Below are 25901 nucleotides of genomic sequence, written 5' to 3'. Positions count from 1 at the left end.
AACTTATAAGTTAAATGTAAAAGACTGACAAATAGTGGAATGGGAAGGAGAAAGAGGACATTTTTTCCAAGGTCATATGCTACATCTGTATCAGAATAACTAACAAAACTCAGACTTGCTTATTTGTAGCAGGAACATGAGCCACTAGATAGCACAACCTCTTGCTTTCCTTCTGCACAGGAATGGTATTTTTGCTATTCTTGTCCAAATAGATGCAAATATATAAGGCAGAAGGCAGAGTAGAGGTACACCTTATGGTCTAACTGTAAATTTAGTGTGTTAATTTTCTGGCCATTTTTACTTTCCATTTTCTTTCCTTACCTTAAATATGTAAGAAATGCATCTTCAAATGAAGAGACAAATTATGCTATCAGATCTGTTGATCCTGTTGAGTTTCACCAAGGTCTTATACATGTATTTGGAGTCCGAATTTGTCCTAAAGAAAGCAGAATGTAAACTTTTCATAAGATGTCGTGTTCAGTGTCTAAATTATGTCTTCTCTGTTATTTTCAGATAAAATAACTGTGGGGTAGATTTTCAAAAGCAGAAATAGCAGTTCAGCGCTAACTTCCATTTGAAATCTTTGGGTGTTTAACTTCTTTATATTAAATCTTCCCCTAGCTCTCCAGTAATGGGGAGAAATGTTTTAAGAATGTTTTCTCAGTCCTACTACACTCCCTTTGCCCCTGTCTCCCCCCCTAAAAAAAGAAGAGATATATACATTTCCTTTCTAGATAGATTCCGAAGGCCTGGTTTGTAAAGATGCACACATTGACATATGTGTAGAGTTAAAGACCAAATCTGTTGCAAATATTGTAACTGCAAATACACACATTTATACTACATAACACACCCATTGAATGTATAAAAACCCAGCCGGTACACAGAGTCATGTTAAATGCACACAAAAGTAGATAAGCAAATATTACGCATATAACTGTATACTTGGGCTAGAGACATTACATATAAACCAGTATAAATATTTGGAAACTGGTTCAAGTCCATAACACAAGAGAAGTTCAGAGCATATCAACTGCTTTCAAAATGGCCAAAACTGGTTTAAGATAAACCTGGGTGGATATAGTATCAGACTTAACTGATTTAGGTTAAATCTGTTTTGCATTTCTGTCCCAAATCCCCTCCAGATTCAATTTCACTGACAGTCCCCCAGCATCCCAGGATGCTTTGCACCTTTTCTGCAAACTGTCCCTCACAGGGCAGGCAGGCCAGCCTTGGCCCAAACGATCTCTCCTGCTGAGCAGGAAGGCATTCTCTACTGCCCCTTGGCTTTTGGCTTGAGTCACTGCAGGCATGTGGCTTCATTTTTGGGATGAAAAGTAAATGTCTGTTCACTTACTTTTTGGTTCAATCTACACAGTTTAGACTAATCTGTGATGATTGAATTAACTTAGCCTTTGGCTTTTTGGCTGACTGTATTTAGCCATATACAAATATAACTAATTTCCAGAAAAAGTGGGATTTGATATGCATTCAGAATTTTCCTTGATTGCTTTATAGCAAGCAGCATTTTCTCTCATGAACAATTATGATTTGAAATTTAGTGACCAAATTACATTCAAAATGTGAATTAGTGCATTCGTTACTATCTGTACATTTCTTTGATTCATTCTTTTCTGGTACCTTTCAAGACCTTGAATCCTATTTTGATCAATGGAAACTTTCAGCAGTATGTTACTTCTCTCACAATGACCTTGGCTGGCTTGTTATTATGCTAGGTACCCTCCAGAAACAGATACTTGAACAAAATTAGCTCTTTGATTTCACATAACCTCTTAATGTCAGAGTATGTGCTGAGTTTTCATGCAAATAAATGACAATGGTGCTATTTTAAATTGCTTACTCTGAGCCATCTGTTTATTCTTTTTCATATCCTATATTCACACAATTGTATATTGTAGCCTTCAGACATAGCTACAACTCTTGCAATATGAGCCACTGTTTTATTATCCAACACCAATACTGAAGCCATACATCCAAATGTAGCACATTTAATTAGGCACTTGATAATTTAATACGCTTAAGTTAAATCTTCCTTGCGAAAAATGTTATGAGAGGCTCCAATTATTAACTCTATAGTTTGAACAGGAAACTTTTGATTGAATTTAATTTATCTTATATTTCTGTACAATGAACTGTTTCATAGTTTCATGAATCTTGACGTCAGAAGAGACCATTAGATTATCTAGGTCTTGAATATCTTGGACCACCACATTTCTTTAAATGTCAGAGAGAAAACACAGAACAAAGAAACCGGAGGCCCACTTGCCCAATACTCAGGCTAAGATCTTAATGGAAGATAATATAGAAAAAAAAAACAAAGCTGCTCAATTTTCACACTTTGTAAGTGTTCATAAAACAAAGAGACCAAAAAAACAAACCAAACCAAAAACAAAGAACCCATGCAACCAGACAGATAACATAAGTGATATAAAGAAAAGAGAAGGGAAAAGAATCACAATAAGTAAAAAGTATATCAAAGACCTTTTGAAAAATTTAAATAGATTTAAATTTGCAAGATGTGATGAAAATGATTCCAGGGCTCTGAAGGAACTGGATGAAAAAATCCTGGAGCCAATTGTAACAATATTTGCATTATGGATACAAACTAAGATCAATAAGATTGGAGATGGTTGACATAACTCCATCTTTAAAAAAAAGGGAAAGACTTGGAGAATTATATGAGAACTTGTGGAATTACAAAATTATCAGGCTGACATAAATACATAACATAGAATGTTTCTAGATAGAATATTTAAATTATTGATATATAAACACCGGGAGCAAGAAGGAATGATCACTAGCAGTCTACATAAATTTAAGAAGAAATCCATATTAACCCAACTTGATGTCCTTGTTTGCCAGAGTACCTAGTTATGGAGGTGAATGGAGCAGACTGGTCATAATATTCTTGCCCTTTAGTAAGGGTTTTCATATAGCCCTACATGATATTCTCCTCTGTAAGCAGAAAGTATGTTGGCTAACTGAATTACTATTAAATGGATACATCATTGGCTGAATAACCACAGGCATAGAGTAACTATAAATGGATCAATATCAGAATGAGAGGAAATCTTAAGTGATATATCACAGGAGTCTGTTTTCAGTCCAGTGTTATTTTACATTTTTATTAAGAATTTTGATGTAGGGAAGGAGAACTTTAACTTTAGAAGGAAGGCTTGCATACACTTTGATGGATAAGGATAAGAATTTCAGAGGTTAAGTTGACAAACGACTATAGACAAAAAAATGAAATTGGACATAGACAAAGGTAAGGTCCTATACCAAAGGAATAAAACTAAAAGCACAAACTTAGAATAGGAGATGGTTGGCTAAGCAGAAGCATTGCTGACAGGGATTTGGGAATTTGACTCGATCACATATTCAACATGCTTCAATGTGATGCAGTCACAAAAATATCTAATGAATTTTTATGATGCATTAACATACATATTGTACATAAATAAATATTTATTGTTTTTAAGACATGGGAAACAATAGTACCACTCTGCTCGGTGCTGCTTAGGCTTCAGGTGAAGTATTGAGTACTTTAGCATCTGCATTTTGGGAAGGATAGAGAAAATACTGAAGGAGATCCAAAGGTGAGTGGTAAATATAATTAAGGTGTTGGAATTAAAGCTATTGAAGAAATGGTTGAGAAAACTAGGTAGTTTAAGAAAAGGAGATGAATGGAGACATGATAGTTTTCAAATACTTGAAAGGCTGCCATGAACAGGAGGGAAAACCACTGTTCAGAGGGCAGAACACAAAACAATATGTTTGAACAGCAGCAATGCAGATTTAGATTCCATCTAAAAAAAAAAAATCCTAACTTATACCAACATCTTATATAGCAATTTCTTTTTAAAACCACTGAGGAATCATATCAACAACAGCAAAAGTTTTTTGTTTTTTTTTTCTGAAAAAGACAATGTTATTATTTTCTTTAAAAAAAATCATGACAAGGATTGATGAAAAGAAAAAAAATAAAATTATGCATATTAAAGTGGGTTACTCCATTTTATTTAAACAAAAATTATAGTAATAGATGAAAGTTAAATCTTGACATCATACTATGTGTTTTAACATGAAAAAATAAAAGAATGATCTGGACGGCAGGATAGTTCTAACTGTTGAAACCATGATCGATCAAATCAATTTTTTATGTTATTTATTATAATGCTTTGAAACTTATAAAACAAACCTTTTCTGTGTAGATATCTATTTGCATGTAATGTACACATACACCTTGCTTCTCATCCTATATTGTGTTCTTCCCCCCACCAAGTGCTTATCTGTTGATTTTCACCTTAAAGAAAAAAACCCCAAACAAACCCTTTTTGAATACCTTGTTTTGAAAGACCTGGTTTAGAGGTAAGCCTACAAAAAATTATAGGAATTTCTCAAAAACAAAGCAGAAACCTCCCCCCTCAACCTCCCTCCCCATTTTTTTAAGCCTAAACATTTTTAATGATGATTTACTTCTCAGTGGGTGTATCTACTATTCTATTGTGCCAAAGCTATGCTAATGTGCTAGTGCTCAGTAGAATTAGTCTACTGAATATTAGTGTTACTAAAAAAGCATGTACCTTTTCGTTATTACAGGTACTAAACTTAATGTCCAGTAATTATGGCACATCAATGCATGTGTATATGCACCCAGTTTCTCATTGACATTATGATGGGTATCTCTTATAGACCAACCCAGGAAGAAGTGGGTGAAGCTTTTTTCAGACAAGTAACTGAATAATTGTGATTACCAGTAGCATAACTGAGGAGGGGCCACTGGGACATCTGTCCTAGGTACCACTTTTGTAGGGTGGCCGGGTAGGGAGGGGCAAAAGGGTGCAAGAGCAGCTATCATCATAGCAGTGGATGATTGTGCCACTGCAATCAGTGCAGCAGGATCTGGCACCATCCTATGCATCATGGTTGCATGGGTGTGGAGCTGCCCTGCCATGCCTTTATTAATGACCAACACAGAAGGGCACAAGCAATCCAGAAATTCTCAATTTAGTGCTCAAAAATAGGGAAGAATTCGTTGATAATATGAAGGCAGAAGGCAGTTGTGTGATAGTGACAAGGAAAGAAGAGAGCAACAGTATAAAGAAACTGTACTTCAGAATAGCAGACTAACCAACTCACATGGGAGCCAAGTCTGAGTGGAAAAACTGTCTAAAAGAGCTGGCTATATGTAAAAGATATCTTGATGCTATCCTGATGCAAAGAAAGGATAGGATGTGTAGCAAGAAACTGGTCTGGCTAAACTGGCTAAACTCAGTGACCTGAAATTCAAAAAAGGAATCTTACAAAACTGGAAACCTTATTACTAGGGATAAGCATGAGTGTTGCATAGACATGCAAGGAGAAAAATCAAGAAGACAAGAGATGCAGCCTTCAGGGAAAATAAATGCAACAAAAAAGCATCCTAAAAGTATCTTAGAAGAAAAAGACCAAAGAAAAAGTAAGTCCTTTATGAACAGTGGTCTCATCTACAAAAGGTTCTGACTGCACAGTAGCTCATTCCTACTGTGCAGTAGTGTTGCATGGCACAAAGTGTGGAAATGATGCTACTGCACAGTAGTAATGAACTACTGTGCAGTCAGAATCACCTAAAAGTTGGTCAATAATGCTACTGTACAGTCCAGTTACTGCTTAGTCATTAAGTACGTGTGTACACCAGTACTAAATGACTGTACAGTAACAACTGTTCAGTCAGCATCTTGTTCAGACATAGGCACAGAGGACAATCCATTAATGGACGATGCTGAGAAATCTGAAGTATTTAATATCTTTTTTTTATGTCTTAAAGAATAAAGTTAGAATAAGGACAAAACCTTCAAGTATAGAGGGGAGGTTATAATCAACCTAGATTAGGGACAGAACAGGTTAGAGATTACAGGTTAGAGATGTTGCCAAACAAAGCAACATCTAATGTGTCCCAGCTGTTCTGCTTTATTAGGTGAAACACATTGCCCATTTCAGAAGTCTGATGCAGGACAATGGGAAACATGTCCCCCTTACCCAGGGATTCTCCATATCCCTCATTGTCCCTCACCTCCTTGCCTGGACTTGGATCCATGCTGACCAATATCTCAAGTGAAAGTACAAGTCCTGGGACAGGGTGGCATAGGACCTGGTGAATTCCTGGCTTCCTGCATCTCCATGCTGGGACCTATACTGACTCATGTTTTATGCCAAGGCACAATATAGTGCAGGACCTAGGGAATTTCTGGTGCTTTTTGTGTCCATGCTGGGACCCACATGGTCCATGCTTCATGGCTAGCTCAGTTCCTGATGTGGAAGCATATGGTACCAAGAATTCTCAAGGTTCTGTTCCATTCTATGCTTCCTTTCTGGCACCTGCAGCCCCCGGTGCCTCTGTGTGAAGCAAAGGTCAGTGCAGGTCTCATCACAGAGGTTCAAGACCATGAGGATCCTGGCATGGAAGCACAGAATGCCAGGAACTTCCTGGGTCCTGTGCCTTCACAGCAGAAAGCATGTGGGCTTTCCTCACTTATGGATCATGCCTCAGGAGATTCTGGGGCATGTCTCCATAAACAAGAAACCCAAACTTTCCCTGCTTGCAGAGAGGTGCCCTGAAATACCTCAGGGCATGTCTCTATAAGTGGAGAAAGCCATGCAGATGATCCAGGGGCTCAAGGGGTCTGATCCTGCACAGTCTACAAGATTGGGTTGCTCAAGCCCCCAAAGCATCTTCCTGGGGAATCTGGAGAGTGCAGAGAGTGAAGAGAGCTCCACACCACAGAGCAAACAAACATCTGCCTCAATAAAGCAGAATTTAAACCATATTTACTTGAATAGAAAATGATGGGGTTTTTTTCCAGTCAACATGGGGAAAAGCTCATCATTTTATATTTTCATATAAGGAAATATCATTAAATACACTGTCTAACAAAGGGGTAGGCAATCTTTTTTGGCCAGAGTGTCAAAAAACCCACAATATCTACCTTGGAAGGTGCCAGAGTGCTGGCATGCCATAAAAACAAAATGGAGGTGGGCGGGTGGGGGCGGTGGTACATGGCAGGATGCACTGCATATTAGTATATTTAATAATCATAAATGTTGCCTTTGTTGTTGTGTATTCCTTTTTTGTTGAGCATGTTGCAATGAAAGAGAGAGAGAAAAAAGAGACAAATAAGAGAAAAAGGAGTGAGAAAGAGAAAGAAAAAAGAGAGCAGAGAACCACACACACACACACACAACTATGTGCACAGAGAGAACCAGAACACACCCAGAACAGACACATACACACACACATCCAGAACCAGACAAGTGTGTATACACAAACACACACAACCAGATGAGCGGGTGCATGGAGCTGGGCTCCTTGGCCACTGGACAGAGTCCAACCCAACACTGCCCTGGTCCCTCCAGAGTCCCCAGGGAGCCAACACCCAGGCTACAGAGCAGTTAGCCTTGACCTTGGCCTGTAGCCTGCCCATCAGGCTTACCACCCACCCACCCTGCACAGCTAAGCGTGCAAAAGGTGCGGTGCTCCTGGAAAGAGGCAGTGCCCACCTCATCCTGGTAGGGGGCTCAGCTGAGGCTGGGCTGAAAGTGGGTGGGAGTCAGGTGGGCTCAGCTGCAAGCCTTGCTGCAAGCAGACCAGGCTCCGTGGATGGCAGCAGCTACCAGAGCCTGGGCTGGCTATAGCCGGGAGGCTGCAAACAGCTGCTCGGGGCTCTGGCATCAGATCCATATTGGCAGGTGCACTCATGCCTAGGAGTGGATGGTGGGGATAAGGGTTAGTGTGATGCAGTACAGCCCTCCTGCTGTCCATTCTGAGGTGCACATGCAGTCACTGCCAGCATGGAGCTGAAGCCGGGGCTGTGGAGCCCGGCGCAGCTGTTTACAGCCTGCCTGCTGCCTGCTGCCCAGAGCCCAGGCTGGCTACAAACAGCTGCACTGGGCTCCGGATCCCAGTCATCAGCTCTGTTCCAGCAGTGGGGGAGAAGCCAGGGTTGCACTGCCTCAGGCTGCTCCCCCACCATCCACTCTGAGGCGTGCATACACCCGCAAGTATGGCGCTAATGCTGGAGCCCAGAGCAGATGTTTGCAGCCTCCTGGCTGCAACTGGCCCAGGCTCTGGTGTTGGCTACAAAGGACCAACTCACAGGATCATCATAAAATTTTAGTTTATTAGATGGATGCAAAAGTTAGATCATAAACCTTGGGGCTGATCCCCTCACACACACACACACACACACACACACACACACACACACACACACACACACACACACACACACACACAGTAGCTAGCTATAAACACTAAGCACCATGTCATCCCCAAGTGCTGGAGTCCACTGTCGATGGCCAGTTGAGGCTTCTTTCAGTGTGATGTTGCTTCAGAAGGAGGTCACTGGCTGATCCTTCTGCCTGGGCAGGTAGGGTGCTGGGCAGGTCAGAGAGGGTGCTATTGGGAGTCATTCTTTGTTGCCTTTTATCTCTCTCTGGCAGACTTTGGTGACTCCCCAATTTTCAGGCTTACCCAATCTAGGGGTCATTGACCTTGTAGGATGTCCCCCTTGGTGGTTCCTACATGGCAGCTGTCATCCGCAGGGGTCATATCCACAGTTACATGCAGTCTTGGAAGTCTGTTGATGAAGTTTGATTAACTGCTGTGATTAGTTCAAACTGGGGCTTGCATACCTTTAACAGTGAAGTTTCAGGGAGTTCCTGGCTCTGTATTGATCCTTTCCTCTCCTTGGTCTGTCATTTCATAGATGTTAATTGCTGCTCATTAGCTTGTTATCCTGTCTAGCTACTGTGTTACGCAGTGAATTAAGAATCATTCAGGGACCTGCTCCATACAGAGTGGTTTGATTCCTGCCCTTGCTAACATTGTTACATGGTACAACTTACTTTTAAACTTAAAGTATATTTGTTACAAAGCTAAAAAGCATAGAATATAAAATATTAAAACGTGAAATGCCATGGCACATGCAACAAATATACCAAATATACCAAATACAATGGTGGGGAGGGGGACATACTGCAGAATACTATTTTATAGCCATAAAAGCATCTACAAATTATATTTTTATTACAAGTACACCTTATATTCTATAAAAATAATACTAATATAATAAAAGAAGAGGGAGGAAGTAAGAAAAGGTAGAAATGAGAAAGCATCCCCAAAAGGGGGCAAATACTGCAAAAGGGGCTTTTTGCCATATGGAGGGGCTTCATGTAGATGGGGGAGCAGGCAAAAAAAGGTTTCATGATACACTGGGTAGCTGCTGCCAACCACAGAGCCTGGTCTGCTTGCAAAAGGGCTTGCAGCCACCAAGCTGCCTGCTGGGAGCAGCCCAGGCTTCGTGCCTGGCAGCAGGTGTCTAGAGCCCAGGCTGGTGGTGGTGTGCCAAGAAAAATGGCCTCACATGCTGTGCTCGACACACATGCCAGGGGTTGCTGATTCCTGATCTAACATTAAACTGCTGCCAGAAGCAGCACATTCTCAGTAATGGAAACCAAAGATGAAGTTGATTAAATACAGTCTACATTGAGCACAACTGTAAAACACATAGCTCACATTAGGTAAACTTAGTAATGGGAACCCATCACAAATATAGATTAGTGCATCCTAACTGAACAAGATATGTGGTAGTGCCTACTGAGTGTCGTCCCCCTCAGCACCAACTCTTTTTCAAGTCATGGTGAATCACTACATGATTCATACATTTCAACTTTCTCTTCACTTCCACAGCTAAACTTTACCATTTCCAATGATTCCTGATTCTTCACCAGCCCTAAATGTCTAGCAAACATCACCAAACAGGGCCTCAAATGGGTCAACCATAATCTTTCTGTCATTCCCTATCTCAGCCTGTTGTATATGATTAGTATGGCCCCACTCTCCATCAGCTGGAGCCAAACCAGAATGCCTTGCACCTTATCTGCATATACATTTTTGGAGGATCCCAGGACTTATGACAAGAACACTGAATTCCCTTCATGAGTGGAAGTGAATTACCACATGAATACTTTGTGGGTGTATTTGGAATACACACACTTACTGAGCAGTGCTGAGTTGTGGGGGTCACCATGGCTTGGAATGCTGTTCACACTGCTGGGGCCCAATTAAGTATATGGTAAATCATGAGCTTTTGGCTTTGGATTAATATTATGCATGGTTTGTACTATAAACTACCGTCTAAAAGTGTGTTAATGGAGTATCCACGCTAAAACTTGCAACCGCTTTAAAAAAAGTTAAAATACCTAAATTCTAGATGAATTAAGTCTATGAGTACATATAGTACAGAGTCAGTGTTTTCAAATTTGTACCTTCTATGTGCTCAGAAAGAGCAGGGTCTGATATTAAGGGCTGGGGGGATGGGGCTTCAAGAGAAAAAAGTTGGGGAAACAGAGGACAAGGGGTCAAGTTGACCCCCTCCCCCCTGGATTATTTTCCCTTCTGTAGCAGTAGTAGGAGGACATATTCAAGGCAAAACTCCAATAATTATATTTTTATTCCTAGAACATTATAGTAAATATACACTTTTTCTTTATATAGAATCTAAGTATAAGGTGGGGTCATCTTATATTCAAGTGAATATGGTATATAATGTTGCTTTCTGTCATGCCACTGATGTGCTACAAAAAAGAGTAGGGACATTTATTTGTGTCATAAAAATTTGGTGGCTGGACAAAGGCAGAAATAGTACCCATCCTTAAGGAACAAGAACCATTCAAGTTAAAGGTCTTTCAATGGAAGGGAGGGGTCACCACCAGGAAAGACTATACCTCGGTAGCTCGAGACTGCAGAGGGGTGGTCAGGAAGGCCAAGGCGGAGATGGAACTGGGACTAGCTACCCAGATTAATTTTGGTGAAACAACAAGAAGTCCTTTTTTAAATACATAAGGGGCAAAAAGAAGGTACCCTGTAACGTGAGGCCTCTGCAAGACATGCTAGGAAATCTGGTTGTTGCACCAGATGACAAGGTTAACCTATTTAATGATTTATTTGCCTCCATTTTCCTCAACAGGGACCAGATCAGCCCGGCCCCCGGAACCCCCTCAGGCCCTGGGGGAGGTGCACCCAGGCCCAGAGTCAGTGAGGATCTAGTCAGGGAACTTCTGGAGGGACTGGACGTATTTAAATCAGCTGGTCCTGATGACGTCCACCCCAGAGTGCTGAGGGAATTAGCAGAGGTCATTGAGGGACCCCTGGCATGGCTTTATGAGCAGTCGTGGTGCTCTCGTGTGGTGCCAGAGAACTGGAAAAGGGCCAATGTGGTTCCCATTTTCAAAAAAGGGAGGAGGATCCAGAGAACTATAGACCAATCAGTCTTACCTCGATCCTGGGTAAGCTTTTTGAGAGGATTATCCTGGCTCATGTCCACGAGGGGCCAGCAGGGGAGGTTATGTTTAGGGGCAATCAACATGGGTTAATTAGAGGCAGGTCCTGTCAGACCAACCTGGTGGCCTTTTATGACCAGGTCACAAAATCCTTAGACGTAGGGGTAGCAGTGGATGTAGTCTTTCTGGATTTCAGGAAGGCCTTCGACACTGTCTCTCAACCCATTCTCATTAAAAAACTAGGGGACTGTGGTGTCGACACCTACACAGTCAAATGGGTCATAAACTGGCTGGAGGGCCGCACCCAGAGAGTAGTTATGGATGGGTCATTTTCGACCTGGAGGGATGTGGGCAGTGGGGTCCCCCAGGGCTCCTCGGACCCGCGCTGTTTAACATCTTCATCAGTGACTTGGACAAGGGGGTAAAAAGCACCCTGTTCAAATTTGCTGATGACATTAAGATGTGGGCACGCTAGAAGGGAGGAATAGGCTGCAATTGGACCTAGACAGGTTACAGGGGTGGGCATATGAGAACAGGATGGGTTTCAACACTGACAAGTGCAAGGTGCTGCACCTGGGGAGAAAGAACCAGCAGCATACAGGCTGGGGAACTCCCTTCTTGTCAGTGCAGAGGCAGAAAAGGATCTTGGAATCATTATTGATGCCAAAATGAACATGGGCCGACAGTGTGGGAATGCTGTCAGGAAGGCCAACCGTGCCTTGTCATGCATCCACAGATGCATCTCAAGCAGGTCCAAGAAGGTGATCCTCCTGCTCTACGCAGCACTGGTCAGGCCACAGTTGGAGTACTGCATCCAGTTCTGGGCGCCGCACTTCAGGAGGGATGTGGACAGCATTGAGAGGGTCCAGAGGAGGGCCACCCGCATGATCAGGGGGCAGCAGGGCAGGCCCTATGAGGAGAGGCTAAGGGACCTGAACCTGTTCAGCCTCCACAAGAGAAGGCTGAGGGGGGATCTAGTGACCTATTAGTCAGGGGGAACCAGCAGGCATTGGGGGAGTCCCTGTTCCCCCGAGCACTACCAGGATTTCAACACTGTCTTCAATGACATTTTCATTAGTAAGCAAAGGAATACATTTGAAATAAAACTACTGTAAAATGGATATGTAAGTGGTTGGATCATTGTGCTCAAAGAGTTGTCATCAGTGGCTCAGTGCCTAATTGGGAGAAGCTATTGAGTGGGCTCCCTGTCCTGTGTCAAGTACTGATTAATATCTTATTAATGATTTGGAAGATGGGTATGAGTGCAGTTAGCAAATTTGCAGATGACACCAAGCTCGGTGGAGTTTATACCACTTTGCAGGATAGAATAAAGATTCAGAATGATTTTGATCAACTAGAATACAGTGCAAAATTAACCAAATGAAATACAGTTAGAACAAGTGCTAAATCTTACATATAAAACAAAACAATCACATGACAAATATAAATTGGAAAATAATTTAATTTATGTTGTATTTAGGTTTAGACAGCTTTTGAATTATAGGCCTGTATAAACATTGGCATAGATTACCTAAGGATATCATCAAATCTCTATCTCTGGAAGTTTTAAAGTATTGATTAGAAAAATACTTGCTTAGAGTGGTTTTGGGTGATCCTGCCTCAAGCAGGTCCTTTCAGTTCTATTGTTTAAGATTTTTATAATGAAATCATAAGTATGGCACTGCAAAACTTTCCTGTTACAAACATGAGGTATAGTTATTAAAATACTGTAAATAGAAGTAGCACATATGCATACATGTTGGATGGATAGCTTTACTATCTAACCTGGCCTAAAGCAAGCCACCTTTTTTTATCATATGCTTATGTAAGTAAAGTGGGAAAAAATACATTTAATTAGATTTCTAATTTCAAAATTAGACATGAAGTGAAGATGGTTCTATAGGTGCATATTTCCCTGACTGTGAAATGCTTTGAAAACAAAGGCATGCATAGATTTAAAGTTTGTTTTCTGTAAATACTCATGTCTGACTTTGAAATCTACTTCACACAGATCATTTTAAAATACTCAAACTCTCAGTGTCTGCAGAAAGCAAAAGCAGCATAAACATATCAAAAGTCAATTGATATTAATACTTCAATAAATATTTGCTGAAAATATTTTCATTATGTGCCCAATTTCCATCATTGCTATGATTGATATGTATTAGTTGAGCTGCTTTGCTTTTTATGTTATTTTCCCCTAAATCCTTGGATTCACTGGATTTAGGCTTCATAAAGAATGTCTGAAACATTTTATAATTCCTTAATAACTGATAGATTTCCTGCTGCTGAGGGCTGATGCATTTTACATCCGGTAATATGCAGTCATCAGAAAAAGTCCAAATATTGAAGAATTCATCTAAAATGCGGTCTAGATCCTCAGTAGTGATTATTAATTAGCATAATCCACTGAAGTCAATGGGACTATTTCAATTTGCACCAACTGAAAATCTGGTTGAGAGATATTTTATTATTGCATTTTTCAATTTTTGTGTAAGTTGAATTATTAACATTCTTTTCTCCTGTCCAACCCCCTTTCCCCCATGCCCACACACACCTCTTTGCATAAAGTGCTGCAATTTAAAGGGATAAAGAAAGAAAGTCCTAGTAGAGTGGACAATCTGCTTATTACTGTATTATGTACTCATTCATTTTTGTGAGCAATTTTTGGACCTCGCATAATTCCATTCCATATACAATACATGCAAAGCAATACAAGAGATCAACTCCTATGCTCTGCCAACCTTTCCAAAGCAGGATTCAGGAAAATATTCATTTAATTGTGCGATAGACTTATGTTCTTGGGAAGAACATGATTTCACTAATTGCAGGCACAGTAATATTTGGTGTTTCCCATAAGACAAGACAAAAGGTTTTAGGAAGGAATGCATGCCCCTTCCCCATTCCAATTTTGGTGAAACCTGGAATAATCAGGTAACAGAAATAGCTAGGGAAACAAAAATAGTTTGGGGCTAGAGCACATAGCTTACAAGGAGAGGCTGAGGGGGCTGGGTTAATTTAGTCTGGAGAAGAGAAGACTGAGGATGGATTTAATAGCAGCCTTCAACTCTAGAAAGGGTGGTTCTAAAGAGGATGGAGCTAGACTGTTCTCAGTGGTGGCAGATGGTATAACAAGGAACAATGGTCTTAAGCTGCAGCAAGGGAAGTTTAGGTTAAATATTAGGAAAAAAAAACCCTCTCTCATGAGGAGGGTAGTAAAACACTGGAACAGATTACCCAGAGGGGTTTTGGAGTTTCAATCCTTGGAGGTTTTTAAAACCTTGCTGGAAAAAGCCTTGGCTTGGATGGTCTAGTCAGGCTGGTCCTTCTTTGAGCAAGGGGTTGAACTAGATGAGTTTCTCAAACCATGGGTTGCAACCCAAAAGTGGGTCACAAGAATATATGACATGACTGGAAACAAATTTAAAAAATGAGTTACAAACTTTAAAAATGGATTCTTCTTTAAATTGTGGGGAACTGTGTCTTTTCCTTTTCAGGGTGTCAGAGATCCAGCTTTCAAGGGGCTGCTTGGAGCTGCCTCCATATCCCACACCCAACTGCTAACCTACATACTGTGGTGCTGAGACCTGGGGGTGGGGGACAGAGAGCTGGGAGTGAGGGGCATTGGGTCAAGACTGGTCATCAATGTTTACATATGGGTTCTGATTCAAAAAAGGTTGAGAACCATTGGACTAGATGACCTCCTGTTGTCCCATCCAACCCTAATTTTCTATGATTCTCTGATTTCAGTCCTATTACCCTATGCGTCTGTCTACCTGTGCATTTAAGCACAACTAAATGTAATGAACATTAAGCAATTTTGGTAGGTGTCTATACGGGCAGAGACTTGGCACTAAAGTTAGTCCCAAGCTCTTAGACTTGGCACTAAAGTTAGTCCCCAGTCCCTGCAGCACTTCCATGTGCCCCTGTGACCACCAGGGGAGCTCCAGCGTCTGGCCACATGGCTGCTAGCACTTGGCAGCTATGTTGAAGCCAGATCCAGCTGCCAGCACCTAGCAGTCATGTGGAAAAGTCCGATCCTTGGTCAGCCCCTTCCCTGCCCAGGACTTGTGTGCCCAGTGCAGCAGCAGTACATAGAAGCTCTCTCCTTGCCTATCCTGCCTCCCTGCACCATGGCTGCTCCAGCCACTCCCCCTGTCCCTGCCAGTGATGACCAGTTCCCTGTGCTCCTGCTGGCCATGGTGCTGACCCATCAGCCCCCCCTGCCTAGGCTCCAGCCAGGACAGCTCTGCACCCACAAGTGGGGGCCAGGGCACTGGCTGCAGGAGGCCCTGCCTGCCCCCCTGTTTCTGAAAACTGCACTCCAGCTTCCCTGTCCCTCTGCCCACATACCCCTGCCCACCCCCAGCACCACTTTCATGACACACACATGGGTGAAACAACAAAAAACTTCATTGCCTTCACAACACCAATCCCCATCCCTCCTGTCACTCTCCTCAACAAACAGAACCTCCTTCCCACTTGACCAACAGAGCCGCTACCCACCCTCCAACAATAAAAAAACCATTTAAAAGTGGGAAACTACACACAAGGGGGAAACAATCTGCAATATTTTGGGTCTTCAAGCCCAGAGTGGAAGGGCATGGGGAGGGGCAGGGGAAGCTAGAGGCCAGGTGCCCAGAACCCCAGTCCCTGGATCTTCCCTGGGGCTGGGCTCAGGCCGGCCCTCTAGTGACAGGGTAGTCCGGCACTATAGTGCCAGGTCGCGTCTACATGTGCATTAATATGCATTAACTAATTGCACCTAATTCTGCTGTAGATAAAAAGCTAATTAAAACACCTTGGTTTTGCTGTATTCCCTGTGTTTCTCTTAGTTCAAGGAAAGATTATTTAGGATGGCATCTAAGGGAACTAAAAAGTTTGTTTGATTGGGTTTTTCAATTACTGCTATTGTACAGTATGTCCTCATTTGCTCCATATTGAAAATGAATGTGGTTGCAGTAGTGTAACTGAAAGTATAATCTGGGGACCGTGGACTTGCACAGGAGTTACTATGTGTATATTTAAATCTGCAGAACCTTTACCACTGTGATGTTGCAAAGAAAAGATAGAGCCAAACTTGGCTTTCAGATGTCAGGTTGAGTTTGCAGGCCTTCTAGCTGGAATTAACTGTCCTCTTCCTTTATGACATGATTATGTTTGATCTGGAATTATTAGGAGACATATTTGAAATTCCACAGTGCTGTTTGCCCCAAAATACTTTTCCCAGTAGAAGGACTCTTTTATAAAATTGTGAGAAAATGTTTTTTTTTTTTTTCCATTTAGTGTATTTTAAATGGGAGATAGATGCAGCACATGCTCAATAATTCATACCTAGAATTAAAAGTGAAAACTCTTTTGATTTCCATAGGCAATATAATTAACCTTGTCGTATGATAGGTTTTCATTCTAAATGAGTAAGAAGGGAGGCAGGAAGGGGCGAATGTGTTGATGAAAGACCCCATCAGTCTCAATACATGTGAAATAGTATTGCTCAGGTTAGTCATTCTGCACTATATCTTTTGACCAAAATACACAAATTGCTATGCAAAGTGAGCCTCATTCTAGATCTTAATTGAAAGACTCCTTGTGAAAAGGCTGAGGAAATTTAAAATCACTGGCAGTTGAAGGTATTTTTAATCACTTAAAAAAAAAGATGTTAATCAATATGGTTCTATCCATTTGCCCCAGAGCTGTACAACATTGGTTATTCTTAAAATGGGGCTTAGAGTTTCAGGCCCAAGGCCAAGAAACTCAGCCTCCTGGGTTCTTAATATAATTATTGTTTTCTCTATTATCTTGTAAGGGTGTTAATTTACCTCCCAGTAATTAACTTCCCTGTGTGATTGTCAGGAAATTTAATCAATACTAGGAACACATATACCAAGCTGTCATTCCTTCTGTGACCAGTATTCCCCCTTCACCCCCGTGGAGGTGTCACTGTTTTAATAAAATGAACAGGTGCAATATGCAGAATTTATTCAGAGAGCCAATATCTAAATTGTTCATCTCATATTCCAAAAACGAAGGGATGCCCAATCAGAGTCTCACAATCTAATTGCCTCATTTTCAGCCCTAAAAGCATTATGTGCCTCCTGCAAGTGCAGCACCTGGCAAATCTACTTATTAAAGTTATACAAGGTATTGCATGCTCAGACACTTTAAACATTATGATGACATTGTAATGAAAGAGGAGGAGCAGAAGGTTTGATCTAATATAATTCTACTGATGGCTACCATGGTCAGGACATAATGTCATTTCTTTCAAAACTGGTAACAAAATCTCATTCTTGGTGGGATTCCAATCTGTCCTGGCAGCCTTGGATTTTACTTCATTAAAGAAGATGTCATCCTGTGTCTCCCTTTTCCTCCTAGATGAATATTATCTCTTTTGATTCATCATTTCTAAAACTTTCTTTTAAAATATATATACATTTGTTATTTTATTCCATTACTTCATCCAAGCATGCATTTCCTCTTGCATTCCATAAAAGCATCTCATTCCCCGCACCATAGTTTGTGACCGGGTTTGTGTTTGCTTGCTTTATCTATTCTGGATTCTTTTACTTCAGCAGCTTACCAAGTGAAACTCCCTGTATGAGTAGAAACCTGGATCAAAATATTTAGGAGTAGTAGGGATAGTGATTAAACCCATGATGTTTAAGCTTTCTGTATGCTTACAGTATATCATATACAGTGTATACATGTATGATATTTAATGATGACTATAAGTAGTAGGCCTGTGCAAATAGGGAAGTATTCAATTCGGATTCATATTTGGCTGATTCAGAGGACAGTGATTTGATTTGGGGGTTCAGATCATTGTCCCGAGTCAATTCGGTTGAATTGGCTTTGGAAGTTTCTGCGCCAGTTCGGAGAGATTTGGCCATAGACTATAATGCGGAATTACTGAAATACCTATAACTTTGTCATTTTTTAGCTGATTCAGATAAACATTGCAGGGATGATAGCCCCTTCTGAGGGCATGATGTTTGCCCTCAAACAAGGAGATAGATGCAGGGGTTTCTGGGAAACTGTACCTCAAACTGCTGAAAGCTTAACTGATGTCATGTGTGCATGCTAAGGCAGACTTGGATGAAAACAGCAAGGATGGTAGCCTCTTCTGAGGGCATGAGGCCTGCCAAGTTTCAAGGATATAGGTGCAGAGGTTTCACTGCCAGGGAAAATAAAGCTTTCTTTTTAAACAGTGTGTGTGGGGGGGGGGGGTAAGAACAAATATAAATTGAAAGAAATGGATTGGATAGGGATAAGTATTGGGATTCTAGTTAGTAAGCTATATCCACTCCTTTCCAAGAACAGGAAGTAGCAGGAAACTGACTAGGTAGGAAGCCAAGCCAGTCCAGTACCTTTCAGATGCTGTTGCTCAGGCAGAAACAGCTCACAAAAGGCACAGAAAGTCTTCAGAGGCTTATATGCTGTTTCTATATCTCTCCCCCAGAGCACTGGGAATGGAAGGGGACTCAGGGAGAAATCACAGTCACTGGCCAGCTACACATGTCAGTCTTTCCCCCCTTGCTCCCCCTCTCTCTTCTTAGTTTCTGTTCCCCTGAAAGACTGCCTTCCAAATAGATTCATAGATTCTAGGGTCAGAAGGGACCTCAATACATCATCGAGTCCGACCCCCTGCATAGGCAGGAAAGAGTGCTGGGTCTAGATGACCCCAGCTAGATGCCTATCTAACCTCCTCTTGAAGACCCCCAGGGTAGGGGAGAGAACCACCTCCCTTGGAAGCCCGTTCTAGACCTTGGCCACTCGAACTGTGAAGAAGTTCTTCCTAATGTCTAGTCTAAATCTGCTCTCTGCCAGCTTGTGGCCATTATTTCTTGTAACCCCCAGGGGCGCCTTGGTGAATAAAACCTCACCAATTCCCTTCTGTGCCCCCGTGATGAACTTATAGCCAGCCACAAGGTCGCCTGTCAACCTTCTCTTGCAAAGGCTGAAGAGGTCCAGGTGCCCTAGTCTCTCCTCATAGGGCTTGGCCTGCAAGCCCTTAACCATACGAGTGGCCCTTCTCTGGACCCTCTCCAGGTTATCCACATCTCTCCTGAAGTGTGGCGCCCAAAATTGAACGTAGTATTCCAACTGCGGTCTGACCAGTGCCCGATAGAGGGGGAGTATCACCTCGGATCTGTTCCTCATGCATCTGCTGATGCACGATAAAGTGCCATTAGCTTTTCTGATGGCTTCATCACACTGCCGACTCATGTTCATCTTGGAGTCCACTAGGACTCTGTCACGGTGGGGTCCTCGCGGAGGGCCGTGATCTCCTTGAAGCCCTCTCACTGCGCTACTCCGGCCCGAGGGCACCCTCCATTCTCGCCCGCCACGTCTTGATCGAATATGTAGTAGGGTGGCTGCCTTGTGTTTCCTCGGGCCTGTCAGCTCCTGGACCCCTCATGGGTCTCCCCGTACAATGGGCGCTACCCAAGCGCCCTAGCCTTATGGGCTATGCGTGGCTCCTACCTCCCCTGATACCACGCCCCAAGCCTCGCAGATGTAAAGGACGTTGTCCGGTCTGTCTCTCTACTGTGGCCCACCCTGGGCTCCCTCTCTCATGCCCAGCCTCTTGCTGGGACTCTCGTCTGGCCCACTCTGGGCCTCCCCTGCCGGTGTGGTTCCGCTCCGGGACTCTCTAGCGGGCCTCCGGTCCTATGGGCCAACCGCACGGATACCCTCCCTGACTCTGGCTCCCCGCGCTGCTACTCCCTGTCTTCTCAGGGGCAACCGCAGCGCCCTGCCTTGGTCTGAGGGGTATTACCGCACTAGACTGCAGCCGGGCTCGCTATGCCCATGCGCCCACACTGGGCTACTCAACAAAGCACAATGGCGTTCCCCCTTTCTGGGGCTCGCAGCGCCCACACTGGGCTACTCAATAATGTACAAGGGCGTTCCCCCTCTCTGGGGGCTCACCACGCCCACACTGGGCTACTCAATAAAACACAATGGCGTTCCCCCTCTCTGGGGGCTTGCCGCGCCCACGCTGGGCTACTCAATAAAACACAATGGCGTTCCCCCTCTCTGGGGCTCGCCGCGCCCACGCTGGGCTACTCAATAAAACACAATGGCGTTCCCCCTCTCTGGGGCTCGCCGCGCCCACGCTGGGCTACTCAATAATGTACAAGGGCGTTCCCCCTCTCTGGGGGCTCGCCGCGCCCACACTGGGCTATTCAGTATGGCCCCGCTCTCTAGGGCTGCTCAGTATGGCACTCCCCCCTTCTCTGGGGCTCGCCGTGCCCACACTGGGCTACTCAGTAATACCGCCCCTTTCCTGGGGCCGGGGGGCTATGTTCCCCCACACGCAATCCGGGGTCTCGGTCCCCGTCCGCAACCTACGGGTTGCGCCCGCGACCCACTGGCCGCGCTCCTCGCCGCCAGCTGCTCGCACAGTGGCGTGCAAGCTGCGCCTTCGGGGTCTATGTTCCCCCACACACAATCCAAGGTCTAGGTCCCCGTCTGCAACCTACAGGTTGCGCCCGCGACCTACTGGCCGCGCTCCTTGCCGCCAGTTGCTCATACACTGGCGTGCGAGCTGTGCCTTCCCTGGCGCTATGTAGATAATGCGCCCTCTTGGCGCTAGGGCACCCCACACTCTCTGGGGTCCCTATAGTTGAGGCCTCCTCCAACCCCTACAGCCTCACCCAAGCCTCCGGGTGTAATAATACAAACACAAAGCAAAACCACAAGCCCCTACGCTGTAACACAAATGCAAGCCGCCTGGCCATAACTCCTCATCATAGCTCAAGCCTCCAGGGCTATCATGAGCTGTACTTGCGACTTAGGCTCCTTTCCATATCTCGGCTGAGGGAGCTCCTGCCTCTCCGGCTGCTGGCAGAGAACTGCCAGCCTGGTCTCAGCCCTGAGCTTTATAAGGGCCAGGCCCTGCCCCCTACAGGCAGCTGGCTCCGCTTGGTTGCTCCGGCAACCCACAGCTGTGCTCACTTGGTTCTGCCAGGGCTCTCTCCCTGGCAGTTTCTCCTCTCTTAGGAGCAGGCACTAAGGTGCCCTGCGACAGACTCCAAGATCCCTTTCTGCTTCCATTCCACAAAGCAGGTCATTTCCTAGGCAGTAGGTATGCTGGACATGTTTCCTTCCTAGGTGCAGCACTTTGCATTTCTCCTTGTTAAATTGCATTCTGTTGTTTTCTGCCCATTTGTCCAACCTGTCCAGGTCTGCTTGTAGTTGTTCCCTGCCCCCCGGCGTGTCCACTTCTCCCCATAGCTTTGTGTCATCCGCAAACTTGGACAGAGTACACTTCACTCTCTCGTCCAAGTCGCTGATGAAGACATTAAAGAGTATCGGTCCAAGGACTGAGCCCTGTGGGACCCCACTGCCCACACCCTTCCAGGTCAAAAACGACCCATCCACAACGACTCTCTGGGTGCAACCCTCTAGCCAATTCGCCACCCCCCGGACTGTGTAGTCTCCAAGTCACAGGCCCTTAACTTGTTCACCAGTATGGTGTGGGATACCATATCAAAGGCCTTCCTGAAGTCTAAGTATATGACATCAACCCCTACTCCTGTGTCCAGGCATTTTCTAACCTGGTCATAAAAAGAGACTAGATTAGTCAGGCATGATCTACCTGCTACGAACCTGTGCTGGTTTCCCCTCAGCATAATTTTTCCTGCTGGGCTCTCGCAAATGTGAGCCTTGATCATTTTTTCAAAGACTTTGCCAAGGATGGAGGTGAGACTGACTGGCCTATAGTTGCCCAGGTCCTCCTTCCTCCCCTTCTTGAAAATCTCCAAATCTGTTCTGAATCTTTTCCAAATCTATTTGGAGTTCTTTTGTTTCTCCTGATTCGATTCAGATTTGCTGATTTGGCCTCTGAATTGGACTGAATCTTCTTCGAATCAAATCGTGGACCAAAGTGTCTCACACCCTTAATAACTAGAGCTGACAGGAAGCTAGAATCTATGCGAAAAATGAGTGAAAAACAAATGAAAATATTCCAAGTTGCTGAAATTTCATTTTGACTTCAGTTTGGAATAAAACATTGTGAGACTGCCTAAAAATATATACTTAAAATGGCACCTGCTTAAGCTGTGCAGTGTCACATGGAAGTTTCTAGTTCCTATCCCAGCTGCCATCATTTTTTGTACAGGTCAGGCTCTTTGGCCAGACAGATTCCATGATGTACCAATAGGTATATGACTCCCACATTACACCATACACCTCTGTCAAAGGAGAGCTTGAAGTGCATGATGAGAGATTTAGTACAGACTCCTATTTCACTCTGCATTCCCAAACTGCAGTTTGGGGCACTCATGCACAGTTAAAGATCCTATTACATGGGCAGTGTGGACATGCAAGTGTCCTTACAGCTAATGAGTATGCCCTTAGAGCTAATGAGTATGCAAAGTAGCTGTGCTGTAGCTAAGCAGATAAATGGGCAAGTACATAAACATCTCTAACACTATGACCTGGAACATACAAAGAGTCCACATATCAAATACGCTAATATCAAACCATTTTGGGGGTGAAAGAGAGAGCTGCGGGGGGCGGGAATCACTCCTCTCTTTGTCATTGTGTGTTGTGAAGCTTCACTCAGATCTGGTCCTAGCAATGTGGGATGACTCCTAAACAGTTTTCTCTGTTTAACTATTGGTCTTGTGTTTTCCGAAGCAGGTATGAAGGGATAGGGAAATACTTTCCAACCTTGTTAGACTCAATGCACACCTCAGAAAGTGCTGGCTTTTTGTTTTCACTCATTTTTTCACTGCTGAAAAAATAGAGCAATTATTTTGTTGGAAAGAACTCAGGAAGACCACAACAGATCAGAAGGTTTTAATACTGCAGACTCCTATTTGAAATTTCTGGGTTTATCTTGTAAAGCATGCTTGCACACTTAACAATGTCAGCATTGAATGGAACCCTGTAGCACCTTTGAAAGGACCTGAAGGTACCCCAGGGTGCCATATACCCTGGTAGAGAATCACTGGAGTAAGACTTTATCTATCTGAAGCAGACCCAGAGTCAGAAGAAAGGCTAAGTAGATATGCCTCAAGATACAGCATGCTAACAGAATATAACTGCAATAAGCTCCATTCTCTCCTGCTAGTAACATTCATGTCTTTGGAGGAGACTTCTATCTTGATATTCTTTTCCAGGCAAACACTTTAATTGAATGTTTGGGCGAGGAGCACCTAGCCTAGCTACTGTCCCTTATTCCCATGAAACATTCCCTCTTCAAGGCAAATTCTTCCACGATTTCTGGCAACAATCTACCTACTTCACAAAGTAGCCTGATCCTACTACATTTGACAGTCACTCTGGTCCTAACATTTATTCTGATTCCTTTCACTTCATACCCTGCATGTACCTTTCACCACATGTACATTTGGCTCCTATATTTGGAGTAAGAAGAGCAAATGTACTGGAGCTAACTGATTAACCAAGAGAGTTTAAAGTACAACTTTATTATTTTCTCTGTGAAGAAAAAAGCAATTTTAAACTAAGGGCTTATGCTTCTGTGGATTGGATTCTGTTCAATAAATATATATATTTCTTGAAACACAGCTGCTACTTCTTTAGATGAATTAAATAATGTATCACAAATAACTAAAATACACTGGAACATAAAAACAATATATATTCATTTTACTGCATTGTTTTTCTCATGCCTTAGAAAGATGGTGGCTATTTTAAACATCATATATTTTTGGTAAATCTCTTTAATAATGTCTGCACAAGGTTGTGGCAGCATTTTATTGAACATTTACAGTATTTGGCCAATTGAAATGTCAGTCCTACTGCATCAGAAAATAATTGCAGTAGTTTTGTGGTTTGGGATTTCAATTTGAAGCTGGCAGTGGTGTCTGACTTGTTATAACTTTTATTGCCTGATTACAATTAAAAGCATTGTTATGGGAAGACAGTAATATTGCCATGGTTTTATTATTGGAATGGAAGTTTTTTCACAGACAGTGAGATTATTTAACAGTGTGATAGGCTGTTGAGGATCTTCCCTGTCAAGACTCTTGATGCCCCTCACACTAATTGCAACTGGAATTTGGACACCACTGAGGATAGAATTGCCCGAGGCTATGTGTAAATATACTATTATTATTATTTATTACCTAGCAACTGTCAGGATCAGAGCCCTAATTTGCTAATCTACAAACATATAATAAATAATAGTCTCTTTCTGAATAAATTATTCTGAATAGAATTACAGATGAAGAGTATGAATAAATGAAGTCTTTGTATTCATATGTTTCAGATAGGGAAGTGAAGCACAGAGAAAGGAAATGACTTGTCAGAGGTCATATAAGAAATCAGTAGTAAAGCCAGAAACTGAATTCAAGTTTCTTCAGACTCATTTTAGTACTTTAACCTAAGGACTAGAACTGGTCAGAAACTAAGACCCATTTTCTGTTGGATTATGCTGTTCTGTTGAAATCAAAATATTTTCAAAACTGTGTCAACTTGGCTGAAAATATGTCTTAGAGAAAAATATTGACAAATCCAATCATAGTAAAACATCCTATTTTGACATTTTCAGAATTAAATGTTTTAATATTTCATTTTAACATTACTTTTTGTTTAGGAACTTGAATAGGCTAGAATAGAAAATAAGTTAAAATACAGTGTTTTGGCTTTGTCAAAATGAAATATTTTAATTGATGCAAAATAGAAAAAGGGTAACCTCAACTTGGAGTGTTCTTTTACAAACAACTTTAACATTTTAAAGAGTCATGTTGATTTGGTTGAACAACATCTTAAGTCTTTCACACAATGGAATTTCCAAAGCTTAGGACAGCTATACTCAAGATCCATCTTTGTCTCAAAAAGTATCACTTTAACAGCTTTATTTAGCTTATAGGAAATCAGCAGGCAGGCCTTAACTCCAGCTTGCTTTCAGGCATTCAGAATAAGTCATTGTTACTATTTTAAAATGGTCTTATTTAGCCAGAGACTGAAATGAACATGAAAGAGGGGTATTCTTATTGTGTGAAGCATAAGGCAAAATAAGGTTGTGTACTGTGTAGCTACATGTGTGGTTCACAATTTCTCTGGATAGAGAATAGGCCACATTTTCCTCACATATTTGCCTGATGGTTTTAATGATCAATAAGGCTTAAATATCTAGCATCCAAAATTCTGTGTTTTAAAGTTTCAGAATCATCAGCTAGATGGGTTCAATCCCAGGTACCACTTTGGAATTCACCACTCTACAGAGGAAATCTCTGAAGTCACATCCAAAGGTTAAAAGAATATTTTTGTTTTTATAGTTCTTTGTTGGACTTGGAGTTGGCTGCTGTTCAGTTGCATAGCGTGGTACTATTCATTATTTTAATTTGCTATTCTAAAGAATTATCTGTGCGCCAAATGAAATTAAATGGGATCCACATTAAAATCAGACCTAGATAAATTAACAACATAGACAAAGAGTGAGATAAGATACTCCAAAGTGTCAACACACGACTGAATGAAATTAATCTTCAAATCTTGAAACTTGTTTGGTTTAATATAAGGTTTCAGGTTTTAGGTGTAGATTCTCTCTGATAATCAGGAGTCTTAAGAAATACATGCAG

General features: G+C 42.5%; 1 protein-coding gene across 2 annotated transcripts in view; it reads left to right on the top strand.

Moving 5' to 3' along the window:
• BRINP3 (BMP/retinoic acid inducible neural specific 3) overlaps window positions 1–25901 on the top strand; it is a 345467-nt gene that overhangs the window by 253681 nt on the left and 65885 nt on the right. The gene's annotated exons all lie outside the window — the stretch shown is intronic.

The sequence above is a fragment of the Alligator mississippiensis genome, chromosome 5, assembly GCF_030867095.1.
Source record: "Alligator mississippiensis isolate rAllMis1 chromosome 5, rAllMis1, whole genome shotgun sequence".
NCBI lineage: Eukaryota > Metazoa > Chordata > Crocodylia > Alligatoridae > Alligator > Alligator mississippiensis.
The sequence above is the reverse complement of the archived record's forward strand: the minus strand, read 5'-3'. Positions and strand labels throughout refer to the sequence as shown.